The sequence below is a fragment of the Hylobates moloch genome, unplaced genomic scaffold (assembly GCF_009828535.3).
Source record: "Hylobates moloch isolate HMO894 unplaced genomic scaffold, HMol_V3 SCAFFOLD_9, whole genome shotgun sequence".
NCBI lineage: Eukaryota > Metazoa > Chordata > Mammalia > Primates > Hylobatidae > Hylobates > Hylobates moloch.
The window spans coordinates 65,908,105-65,922,042 of NW_026652284.1; the positions used below are offsets into that span (position 1 = coordinate 65,908,105).

Below are 13,938 nucleotides of genomic sequence, written 5' to 3' on the forward strand. Positions count from 1 at the left end.
TAAAAATTGTGCCTTTAGGATGATGCTGGCCTAACATTGCAAAAATCCATATATTTAGACCTTTAAACCATTTAATATAATATCTTTAGACATAAAGTCTAATTTTGCCGTTACTGGCTTTGATACGTCTTTCATCACCTCACTGGCCAATATGTTAACTTACTTTAGAAAGTGACAGGAATAAGTTCATTACCCTAAGGAATGAAATAATATTGGGTCAGGAGAGTCCTGAGATGCCAGAAGTCAAGTCACGTGACAGAGTTGTATGACGCTAAAGTTATTTAATAGATTACCACCCAGGTGAAGTCAAGCCAGGTTGGTCAGTGTGAACTGGAAGTGTTAATTAAATCCCTTGAAATTAGGAGGTGTGGACCTTTGATCATTAATGAAAATACACAAGCTGATTCTCTCAAGGTACTTACTTAGTAATGCTTATGCACTGTAAAAGATGTATCCAGTATTGACTCTATGTGGGGGAGGAACATATGACTTAATGCCAGCTACAAATGGTCCTTATTCCAGTACACAAGCTGACAAGGTTAGAACTGTTTTGAGGGAAAATGCCCCATCAAAAGAGGCTATCTTCATAGACCATATGCTCTATGAGGGCACAAATATGCGTCTTGCATGCTGACATTCACCTTATTGTCTGATACTGTGTCTGGCACATAATAATTACTCAATATTTGTTGAATAAGTGATGTCATGAATATAGATGGATCTGGGTAAAATACTTACCTTCTTGAACAACACATCACATGGTTAATAGGAATATTGTTTTTTGTTTATCTTTTTAGATCTCCTTGGAAAATGATCTCACTAGCTTCAAGTGGGAGCTTTCTAGTAGAACATACTTCTCCCCCTCCCTCCAGTCTGAGTCATTGTCAATGCTCACAATTATCGCCCATCTTAAAATTTCCTCACAGCTTCTCAAAGTGCTGAACTCAAAGTTCTGTGATATGTGATATTATATATGTCCATTAGAATATTAAAGACATACTGTGTCCTTATTCAGCAGGGGGATCATTTTCCTGATCATAAACAGGCCCCCAAACAATTGCATTTCAGATACACACAGCCTTACAAAGGGGCATGGCCAAGAACTGCTGTGGTAAAAAGATTTCAGCATCTGCCAACTTTTGTTCTTCAGGGTAGAATCATTGTGGGTATTTTAAAATTTCAAAATAGGCCAGAAACTAATTTGAATTTGTGTTTCATAATAGTCCAATGATCATATCATTAAAAGCCTATGGATAGAGCAGAATTAACAAGAATTTATCTAACATAGGGTATTGTTAGAAGTATGCAAATATATTTACATATATTTACATATATACATGTATATTTACATATATATATATTTTTTTAGATGGAGTCTCACTCTATTGCCCAGGTTGGAGTGCAGTGGTGTGATCTTGGCTCACTGCCACTTCTGCCTCCTGGGTTCAAGTGATTCTTGTTCCTCAGCCTCCCAGGTAGCTGGGATTACAGGCATGCACCACAATGCCATGCTAATTTTTGTATTTTTAGTACAGATGGGGTTTCACCATGTTGTCCAAGCTAGTCTCAAACTCCCGACCTCAGGTGATCTGCTTACCTCGGCCTCCCAAAGTGCTAGGATTACAGGCATGAGCCACCGCGCCCGGCCAAGACTAAGGGTGCAAATATATTGTTAATATAATACCTGCCTTTTAAATGAGCAGACAGGATATATTTATGAAAAGGCAAATAATTTCAGGAATATTGATCCGAAATTCTTTAAACTGTACAGTCAGTGAATATTTATGTAGATGAGTGAGAAGTATTCTACATAGAACATGCAAAACTGGAGCTCTCAGCGTTTAACCATAATCATTTATGTAATTAAATATAGTTGAAATTGATCAGCTATTAAGAAGCTTGGATACACGTGGAAAAATTAATATGACAGTTATTAAGATGAGAATTGGCACAAATAAAATTGGCCTAAGAGAAATACATATGGTCTAAACCCACATCAAAGACAACACATAAAGAAAATTAATTAGATTCTAGGTTCTTTTCTAATGCCTTCTTATGTGATATTAAAGACAAGCTCCAGTTATGAGCAAAATATATTATTTTAGCAGAAGAAGAAGAAGTGAGAAGAGGTAAGAAAAATGAACGATAACTGTTAATGTCAGATTTTTAAAATTTCATATTTGAGGTATACAAATTTAATGATTTGTTTAAAACCTACCCCTAAAGTAGTTCTTAAAGTCTTAAAATGCAAATGGGAAAGCAAAATCATGTTTGAATATTATTTTCACTTAGGTCATTAGATGGCAGCAAAACATTTAAAACTTTCCTGTGAGTCACTAGATGGCAGCAAAATAATTACAAAAATGACTATGACATTAAAAGCCATGCTGTTCTTTATTCACACTAATTGCAGAGCAATAAGTTTTAAAAATTGTTTTTGACAGCCTATTTCTGTTTTTCAAATGTTTACTATTAGCCATTAATATCTATGCAAAAGAAAAGACAGTGAAGGATTCTTACATATTTTTGAGTCTTTATAGCTAAAAATAAGGCCTGAGGGATAAAAGAATAGTAGGTATTGAACTGAAACTTAAATAATGGGAAATTAACATTTGAAAGCCCTCTTCAGTTTTCAGGAGGACTAGATTGAAGTCACACAACACTTGCTGAATGTGTGGCATCAGGCAAGTTAATTTCTCTATGCCTCAGTTTCCTCATCTATAAACAGGAATGAGAGTAATACCTGCCTCCAGGGAGATTTTAAGAATTACTTGTAAACCACTTAGAATAGTCCTTCTGACATAACTCGCAATAAGAGTTAACGATGATCTTTTATTAATTAATTTTACATCAACAAAGAAAAAATCGGATGCCTTATTCAATACCTAAAATCGTGTTTCTTTCTTTAGGTATCTATTAGTAACATCGTGAATCCACACCTCAACAACAGGTAATATTAAAAGAGTTTCTATAACAGGCTCACCTCTGCTTGTTATTGGGGAAAATGGCATTTTAAACAACAATAACTTTTGTCCCATATATATAGCAGGCAGAACAAGATGTGGTCACATTGGAAACCAGCACATCACTAGAAGCAGCGATTCAGAGGAGGACCAAATAACTTTTCCTGAGGAAGCTTCTGCTCCAGGAGTTCTGCCCGTCTCCTGAGAAGCATACAGAGTTAGCAAAACATCCAGAAAATAAACCAGAGGAGAGTTGGAAGAACCATAGCATTCATTTAGTTCAATATTGATTTTCAAATGTTGGCAAGATAGAATCCCTTGGAGTGCAGCGCGAAGTGGAAAAATCTATCTTAATAGTAAATACAGAAAGTTTCCTGCCATGAAATTAATTTTGGACTTGTCTGAGCATGCCATAAAGTCAGAATCCTAAATGAGATGCGCAAGTCACACCTGAGGGAAGAGCTTGTACTTTGGGGGTGATTCGACTACAAAAAAGGAGATAAAACAGTCTAGGCATAAAATCTAGCATAAAGGAATTAAGTAGAGAGTTAAAGAACTACTTTAGACGTGAAGGTGTTTAGTAGGCTCTGCCACTTGACAACTTGACCGCGTAAGTAATCACAGGTAATCAGCAGGAGTTAAGAGCGAATCTAATGGTGTAATCACAGGGGACCATGTGCGCTGCAGCAGCATAAAACCCAGTGATTTAAAAGCTAATTTTAGCCAGGTTAGAATTGACTCTGCGCAGTCAACAGGAATCAGATCCTCCCTTGTATTTAAATCTTTCTCAGGTAGAGGAGACTGGAATTCCAGGGAAATATTTTGGCCATTAAGTGTACATATTCTCTGTTCCAACATGTCCATACATTTCTATAATATGTACTCAGCTCATTTGAAATTTGGATGGCTCCAAACGCATTTGTTCAAGGGAATTCTTACCCTGAAAGGAACCTGGCTCCCATGGAACTGTAATACAAATGGAAGTGTTTGAAAATACTGCACTCACAGAATTTACACTTCTGCTCTTGTGAGATCAGTTTACAGCAAGATCTAAGGCATCACAAGGGGCACGTGGATGGATCAGGAGCCCAAAGAAGGGGGCCTATTAAGGGTAGGAAAATTGTACAAGCCAAGCACAGCAGATGTAAGGGCAAGGCCAAGTGCTGGGAAGAACTAAGAACTGAGAAGACTGCACATCAGTGAATATATAGGAGCTCAGATTATCACACTGGGAACTTTAGGAGTAACCACAACACTTTTATGTTTGTAATATAAGAGTTGGGGTGTGTGTGTGTGTGTGATAAGTAGTGGTGACAGGGAGGTTTTATGACGGTAAAGACTTTATTGGTTTCATTACACTATTGAAGCCCCAGCACTTAACACAGTATCTGGAACCTAGAATGGAGCTCAAAGATATTTGTTGCGTGGTTGAAGGAATGAATAGATGGATGGATAAATTGATAGAGGGATGGATGGATGAACAGACAGATGGTGCAATGAAATTCCTAAAATACTGAATGCCAGTCTAGGTCCGTGAGCCACTGGGAGCTGTGGCCTCATCTTAGGAAGGCCAGAGACTGGCTTCTCAACGAGTTCTTGCAGAAATATACAGATGTCTGTTGCTGCAACCCAGGCTTCTCTATAAAAAGAGTGTGCATGGAAGAAGAGAAGCAGCTTTACATATATCCAAAGCTTATCATTTGCAAATTTTAATTTTAATAACTAATTTCACTTAGTATAAAAGAAACATGTTTTAGGAGATATAACAGCAGAGTCTCTCCTCACATATTTATCTCTTTTAGCACTCATGCTTCTAAAGTGCAAGTTGAAGAGGTAGATTAGCAATGAGTCTGTGGCATTAGACTCCGATGACACTAATTGGCATGATTCATGCTGGTACTTGAACTTACCCACTCTCTCTTTTCTCTAAGTTTGCCTTAATTTTCTCATTAGTGACTTTAGTTCTCCATTTCATTCAGTTTTGTGTAGATATGCTTATGGCAAGTTCACATACATAATAAAGATACCTCTTCCTAACACAAATCTTTGTTTCACAGTCATGATTAGCAAAGTACGATGCTCTTGAAAATCCAAAAAGCATTTCCAACTGACACATTCCACTCCACACCAGCCAAATAGATGGCAACTTCAGGTAAATTTCCTCCACAAATAATACAGGCATATACACCCCATGTATGTTCAGGTACTGATAATTACTACCTTGAGCTTTATAGGGTAGCTGAGAATTTTTTTAAAAAAAGATTTACCTCAGACAGTAAATTACTAGAAATCACGGTCAATTATGATGGTGGTGGGTTGGGGAGTGGCACGGTGGAATAGTAAGTACTTTGTGGCTTAACTTGTAACTTGATATGTAAATTTCAGAGAGCCTATTACAAATATTTCTTAATTAAAAGAGTATTTTAATGACACCTTATCTGAGAAGGTCTAATTCATTCCTTTTAATTTGTTTTCTCTAACAAAGGGCCTGTTGTCAAGATTGTGAGGTGTACTAAGTCTCTTATTCTTGGGAGCTTAATTGATATGAAACATTGATTAGGCCCCAAGAGGAGTGGAGAGCTGCAGAGGAATTATGAAATAACCACAAGGCATAAAGAAGAAAGTTTATAGCTTCAGGGTAATGCTTTCAGCTGGGCAAAAGTATTCACTATTTGGTAAATAATTTTAAAAATATACACAGATGACTAAAGAAAGGCTTTTTTTTTTTTTTTTGAGACACAGTATCACTCTGCTGTCACCCAGACTGGAGTGCAATCAATGGCGGGGTTTTGGCTGGGATTACAGACACGTGCCACCACGCCTGGCTAATTTTTGTATTTTTAGTAGAGATGGGGTTTCAGCAAGTTGGCCAGGCTGGTCTCAAACTTCTGACCTCAAGTTATCTGCCCACCTTGGCCTCCTAGAGTGCTGGGATTACAGGTGTGAGCCACCATGCCCGGCCATAAGAAAGGTTCTTTTTGAAAAGGTTTCATGCTTTTCAAAAGTGTTTATGTGTCAAACACGGAAGAGATAAAAGCAGGTTAAGGAACTACCTAGAAGCATCAAGGAGAAGAAAAAAATTGAAAGATAAAGGCGACTTCCAAACATTGCTCAAGAGAAATGATACTAGACATGGCTATGAATACGAAGGAAAGGGCTTATCGGGCACAAGCACAGTGCCCAACACACTGGGCATGAAATACATGTCAAACAGTGATATCAGTGCCATAGGAAAGGAGGAACAGATAGCAGGACTGAGGGTACAGGCGACCTGCAAAACACGGCTCTGGGTCACCTGGGTCTTTGGGTCACCAATGGACTCCAGACTCTTTTTGAATGATGTAAGGCCCATGGGACACAGTTCTTCCACATGTTCCCACAACATTGCATTTTTAAAAAATAAAGTATATATTCACAGTATTTTATTATTTTATATATTATAAAATATAAACAAAGTAGAAAATTTTAGAGGCTAAAAAATTAACTGTAAATAGAATTTCTCATATTTTCTTCCTGTCATGGAGCAGTCATCATGTGCACCCCTGAAGTGTGTGCAGGGTCATGTGGGGGGCAGCTGATGCAGAGTTGAATGCTAACAAAACAGGCTACAGTGTCTCCTGCCAACTGGTCTACTTTGTTGTGTCCTGTGGTTTCTCACCAGCCATGCTGGCTTACTGTCTTATTCACTGACTCACCGAGTGGGGATTAACTGAGAGTGGAAGTAGAAGGAGATAATTCTATAACAAATCTTTAAAAAAAGAGCCATTAAGACTGCTGTGAACTGTTGCACGGTTGAAGGAATGGAGGGATGGATGGATGAACAGACAGATGGTGCAATGAAACTCCTAAAATACTGAATGCCAGTCTAGGTTCATGAGCTACTGGGAGCTGTGGCCTCATCCTAGGAAGGTCAGAGACTGGCATGTCAATGAGTTCTTGGAGGAATAGCACACATTTTTGACTCATCAGTTTTGATCTTGGGTTGGGTGGCTTTTTGAATTTGGTTGTAACTCTTTCGGCTTGGTCAAAGACAGCAAAAGATAAAAAAAAAAAAAAGAAAGAAAAAAGCAATCACAATACATTGGTCAAGGGAAATATATTGTACTATTCCTTCTGTTCATTAAAATATTTAAATGACATTTATTCATTCAAGTGTGTATTATTTTCTAGCCATTGTACTCAGATGGAAGAGACAGAGGAAGAGAGATAGAGACACTAATAGAAGCACAGAGCTAAGGGTGTGGAATAATCTTTAAAAGTTTGTGTGAAATGGTAAAAACACATACAATCTAACGAGAAGCAAAGAAGTGCAAAGAAAATGCCATGGGGGTTCACAGCCAGTGGCAATTTTCTTAGGTTATATACTATTTCTGATTTCCCCAAATCTTAACTTTGAGTAGTTCAAAACTTTTTAAGACATCTTTTCATGCATATAGATTTTCTTTCTTCTTTAGAATCAACCTGGATAAACACAAATGAGAAAACTACAGTTATAAAATGTAATTATCTTTGTTTCCTAGAGCCTATCCACATATGTTATAGGATTATAAAGTGCTGATTTTCCACTTGTATACTCTTAAGACTGTTGTCAGTTAGTGACACCGGTGAATGAGGACTCCTGCCCTTGAACAGGAGGAAAAACGTATTTGTAATGCCTACAATTCCCCTTGCATGGAAAATGTTAAATTGTTCTTATAACTAAAGGGAAGTCAGAAATTCCCCTATACAAAATGGTGATTTATAAGCAAAAGAGAAGTTTAATCATGTGGCGAAGCTAATATTAACTTAACCAAACCACTATGATTTAGGTGCAAAGCCATCATTGGAAATGTGTTGAAGCAAAGTGAATAGACAATAATCTTAAGGTGTAGAGGCTGGAGTTTGTTCTTTTCTACTCAATCCAATAAACAAAAGATGAGTGAGGGAGTATTATGGGCAAAGCCCTGTCCTAGGGCTCACATGTTGCTGGATACATATGCAACTCTAACACAGACCTTTTACAAAAGCATTACCTTATGTACGCTCTTAAGGTAGGGTTCTAAAATCTTGGTACTGTTAACTTCTTGGACAGAAAAATTCACTGTTGTCAGTGGGTGATTCTCTGCATTGTAGGATGTTTAGCAACATCCCCGGCCTCTATCCACTATCCACTAGAGGCCAATGGAACACAGTCCCTCTCTCCCCCAGCTGTGAAAACCAAAAATGTGTCCAGACCTTGTCGACATCCCCCAGGGGAGCAAAGCTGCCTCCAGTGGAGAACCTATGTTCTAAGAAGAGGTGGACTTTTATTTTTATTAGATTGATTATAGTATCACATGTGGCAGCTGTTCTGGAATATAAAATACTTAAAATGTATACTTTGCATATTTTTAGTGTAATTGTCTCACTTAATATTTCTTCCATTTCTGGTTGAAAGTGAAACTAGGTAATGAGCTTGGAATTTATCCACTACTCTTCAAAACTAAATAGATTCTATTACTTATAGAAGAGTTAAGTGTTACTAGTTATTATGAAAAAACAAAGACACTTCAGAAACTAAATTTTTAAAAGTCTGAAAAGCTATTTACTAAGGGAAGTTGAATTCAACTGTTTATTATATGTAAAGTTATTGTTATCCCCTGCTACCCTAAATAGTTAAAAGGAGTTTAGCAGGAAGCGCTAAAAATGGCCAGCATTTTGATAGAACATTCTATTTTATAGAGGAGTACTGCTCACATAATCTTAATGCATTGCTATTACATCACCACGAGGCAGTTGCCTTTATAAGCTCCTTGAAGGTATTTCGCTGGCCCTCAAGGAGACCACACAGCAGATGGCTAACAGTTCAAACTGTTTGGTTTCATAGCTGGCCCCATCACTTCCTAGCTGAGTTACCTGGGGTAATCTGACTTACCTCTACGCCTCAATGACACCAGCTGTAGAGTAGGACTATGTGAAGCATTCAGAACTGTGTTGGTGCGTAATCAGTTTTCAATAAGTGTTAGCTATTTTTATAGATCAGGAACTCAAATAATGTTAATTAAATACGTGTGAATTTTCATCCAAGTTAGAGAACTAGGAAAGTCAACCTGTTATTTGACAATGGAAAATATTATATGTAATGACAATCATACCATTTTTTCAACAAAGAAAATATGCCAGGGTTGTATCTAGCATCTTCCAGACATTCATTCTCATCACGTTGTGGGGCTAGAATTCCCTTCGCCCGTTTCCGCCCAGTCCGCATTTACAAATAAAGCACGTGAAGTTCAGAGGGATTGCTTAGTTTGCTCAAGGTGACACAGCAAGTAAGTGTTTGAGTCAGAGTATGAACTCGGGTCTGTCTTATTACAAAGTCGATTCCCGTTTCACAATTCTATGGTTCTCGACTACAATAACAATAATCCTAATGGAGCAGCTAACAACATACCAGGAATCACGTTCATTCACGTGACCAATTCACTCAAACTAGTCCATTTACCACGATCAGCAGCCCTGGGTACTCTTACTACATCTCACCTTTGGAAACTGAGCTTTGAGGAGGTGAAATAAGTTTATAAGATCATGTAGTGAAGAAGCCCTAGAAGCTGAATCCAAACTGTAAAACCTGGGCTGTTGGCCACGTGTGATGCTGCCTCCCATCTCACCAAAGAAGGATACTGAGAGACTCAGAGTCCAAGAGGGAAGCCAGAGACAGGATTAAATGGTTTTATAGTCAGAAGAAGAAGTTTGGATCTTTCTGTAAAGGAAGTTGTCAGATGAATAAAAGCAAGGAGCTAGGCAACAGCGTGTTGTTATCTGGGGACTTCTACAAGTCTCCTCATCTATAAAATAAATAGTTGGACCAGGTAACCTCCAAACTTCTTTTAATTCTACAATGAGATATTGTTGTGGTTTGTATTATACCCTCCCAGCGCATAATATACCTGTGCGTAAGCCACTCCCTAGTGGCTTCCCTGTGCAACTAGTATAAAATCCTTTCTTGCTATCATTGTCTGCAAAGCTCTGCAGGCTGTAGCCCCTGACTGTCTCTGACTCCACTACTTGTCTTTTCTTCCTCAGTCACCATGCTTCAGTCACAAGCTTTTCTGTTCTAGAAACTTCCTTTCTCAGGGCCTTTATACTTGCTGTCTCCTCTGCCTGAAATGCCCTCCCCCAGATCTTTTTTCAGTGGTTCCTCAAATGTACTTCCTTCAATAGGTTTTCTATAACCACCGCATCTAAAGTAGGATTTCCTCGCTCATTATTCTTTACCTCATTCCTGTTTTACTTTCCTCATACTAATTTGCAGTATTGGAAATTTACTTTTGTTGTTTATTTTGAGTCATTGATTGTATAGTACCCCCATCCATCCCCATATAAACTCGGTGAGGGCAGGAGTCATGTTGATCTGGTTTATGGCTATAGCCTCTGTTCTGATGCCGGACGCATAATAGCATTCAGAATGATTTGTTGAGTGAATGGTTGATGGGACAAGTTATCTCGTTTAGCTCACCTAGCACATAGAAAATATTAAGCACAAAATACGAGCTGAGAAACATGTAACGGTAGTAATGATAACTGACATTGATCAAGCTCTAATTATTGGCACTAGGTTAAATCCTTCACACACACTGTATCATCTTAGTCCTCACCACAACTCTGTGAGGTAGGTATTATTATTATCCTAGTTTTATAGACGAGGAAACTGAATCTTAACACAATCAAGCAATTTGCCCAAAGTCACAAAGCTAGTAAATTAACCCAGATTCAAAACCAACCTAATTTCAGCACAATATTATTTGCTAACTATAATCTGTAACAAAATTATTTACTAACTTCTGCAAAGTGAAACTGCCATTGTCTCCATTTGGATTTTTCAAAGTTTATAATTTCAAGGAGTACTATGTGAGTAACTACTATATGTATCTTGGGACTCAGGCTACGTAAAGGGTGCTAGGTGCCTAAGATACAGAGATAAATAATGTGATACAGTGGTCAACTTCAGGGGGCACAGTTTAAGAAGAAAAACATAAGCGTGGTAGAATGGACATCTCCATGACCCAAACACTCGCTCACAAAAAAAAAAAAAAGACACCTCCTGCTGTGGAGACTCATTCCTTTTAAATGTTTCCCATGAACATGGCCCAGGTGTTTAATTTTGCATTCCTTAAATTATATTCTAACTGTTTAGCACTGTCTAGGAGGGACTGAATAGCCATCATTTACTGAGTGCCCACACATGACAGGTGATTTATCTATGCTCACTGACTGAATTCTTACAACAATGAGGTGAGTGTCATTATTCCTGCTTTACAAATGAGCAGTCAACAGCTTATTGGGGCATTGGATTATAACCCAATGGTTACAATAGAGTGTCTGATTACAATGCAGAATTGCCAATATTAGGATAGAAGGATGTGTATGCAAAGACCTATGGGAGCCCCAAGAAACAAGTGGCTCTTGGCCTCCATAGACATTTATTTATTTTTATTTTGTTTGAGACAGTGTCTTACTCTGTTTCTCAGTCTGGAGTGCAGTCACATGATCATGGTTCACTGCAGCCTCGACCTCCTGGGTTCCGATCTGCCCACCTTAGCCTCGTAAGCAGCTGGGACTACAGGGGCACACCACCATGCCTGGCTAACTTCTTATTTTTTGTAGAGATGGGGTTTTGCCATGTTGCCCAGGCTGGTCTTGAGCTCCTGACCTCAAGAGATCCGCCCGCCTTGGCCTCCCAAAGTGCTGGGATTACAGACGTGAGCCACTGAGTCCAGCCCCAGATATTTACTTAAACACTATAATGGTAACAAATACGAGAATATCTGGCTTTTTATTAGCTTTGTAATTAAATATTTAATAAATAATGTATATCTCACTTCGTAAAATATTTTAACAATATCTTTACATTTTTTGAGAAAAAGCAAATACTTTTACATTTTTACTAAGAATATGTTAGAAGCTTTTTATTACAATAATTGGAACACAGATTTTAAGTTTTTTTATGTTACATTTTCCTGATATACTGCATGAATTTTTTTTTTCTGGGGCAAAGAAAAGTACTTTTCTTCAGCTACTGTCAGTTCCTTTACTTAGGATTATTCTGAAATGAACCCATCCTTCCCTCTAATGGAAACATAGGTACATAATAAGATAAGCACTTTTTTTATTTGAACAAATCCAGTATTAGAGTAGTCTTTTGCAGCCAGTGAATCATGACAGCCTGCTAAGAAGAATGCCTTCAGTAAAATAAAGTTAGATTGGGACTGACAGACATGAACGCATAAAGTTAACTTCATTAAAAAAAATTGACCAGGAAAATAAAACAATGCTAAGCCAACCACTGTAATACCAAAAACGCTACTAAAAAATTTAGATTGCTTCTGAGTAACCAAAGGTGAACCACTCTCCACCCTGTGGTGAACATATGACACTCTCCCCAACAGCAGCTCTGTAGGGAGGGCCTGCTCCCACTGAGAATTAATTCACTTTCCAGAAGTGAGAGATAAGGGAAAATTCCCATAACAATAATCCATTTGGTGAACTGCAGTTTGGTGGTGTTTGAAGTTTTACACATATTTAAGAATCAAACATGCTCTTACTTCATCCCTGTTAGGAAAGCCACAATCCAGTTTCACGGAAAATGAAAGACAAGGATTCCTGCTGATCAAATTGCCTGGCTCCCTCCACAGAATCCCGGGAAGCCACTCTACATTCATAAACTTTGTACTCAATTCTTGGCACCTATCAATGCCATATCCCCAGGGCCAAGTGAAGAGTCTCATAGCAACTAAGTTAGTATTTGAAAATTATGTAAAGAAACAAAATTACATCAATGGGCCCCAACAGATACAATGCACCTACAGAGGCACAAATAAAAGGTTCTTCTTTGCTACAAACTCCATTTTGCAATGGTCCTAAAAATTTAAAAAGTTTATTGCTGCTTTCTTGCCTAAGAATTCCCTGTGACATCAACCCAAAACCCACATAAGCAGAAGTACACAATTTTCTAGAATCTTAGAAGAAGAACAAGTAAGTCTAAACATGAATCATATTTGTTTGGGTGAAATTGACTGAAATAAATAGTAAAGAGTGATCTTGTGATACATATTGCAAAAATGTACACCAATAACTTATCCTTTTATTTATCTGTATATTTTCAAATGTAAGTAATGTGATGTCAAGGCCGACACAATCACATTAAACTGTGTCCTGCTTCCCCAACTGTAACTCTAATACTATTGCCCTCAGAGATTGCAGAGACCACAGAACCCAGCTCCTTCCCACAAACCCCCGGATTTTTCTGTGGCAAAGTCCCTCGTAGGAAATGAATTCTGTCTATATCTCAAAACAGCCTCACTTACCCAGTAGGCCCTGTAAGCACAGTGCCTCAGGTCCACAATACTTTTAGATGCCCAGGAAAATGTTTCCTTTTAAAATAAGAACAAAAAAGAAAAAAATTAGGTTTTGGTTAAGGAAAATGTTTAAATATATAATATTAAGATATTTATCTTTATGTCAGTGTGGGTATAAATGAGTGTTTATGAAAAAGGTACCCACCAAGGTGAAATGCCGTAGGACCCACAAATGCCATAATGCTGGCTGGCCTCAAAATGTCCTTCCTATTAAACTATTTTGAATGATTCCTAGGTATGCCAGATGCCAAGTTTTCTTGGCCAGCCAGGGAACTTCTCATGTCTTTGGAAGAAATTATCTTTCTCTTACTAGATTCTTCTGAGAAAAGTGATTTGTTAAAAGTTTTGGTTATTTCGAATCAATATGTACTCAACTAGGACGTCTCCTCACCCACGTTAATTTTTTAAAGAGGAGGAAAGTAGAAGATGAGCACTTCATGTAAGGCTCTGCCAGCCTACGAGGAAATGCAATCCTCCAGGCTCGCCCGAGCGTGGGCTGCGGGCAGGGGACTGTGGCGCCGCTGTCTCATTTTATTCCACGGCCGTGCAGCAGAGGGCGCGTGGCTCTCAGCACTCAGCGCTGCGCGCTCCTCTGCGCCTCC

The 13,938-nt window shown here is 38.2% G+C and overlaps 1 long non-coding RNA gene across 1 annotated transcript; it reads right to left on the reverse strand.

Moving 5' to 3' along the window:
* Nucleotides 1-7,046: 7,046 nt before the first annotated feature.
* On the reverse strand, nucleotides 7,047-13,604 carry LOC116813378 (uncharacterized). The gene is made up of 3 exons (XR_004370954.1): nucleotides 13,482-13,604; nucleotides 13,286-13,351; nucleotides 7,047-7,424 (listed from the first exon to the last, which is right to left on the reverse strand). It is a non-coding gene; the product is annotated as an uncharacterized LOC116813378 (long non-coding RNA).
* Nucleotides 13,605-13,938: the final 334 nt, after the last annotated feature.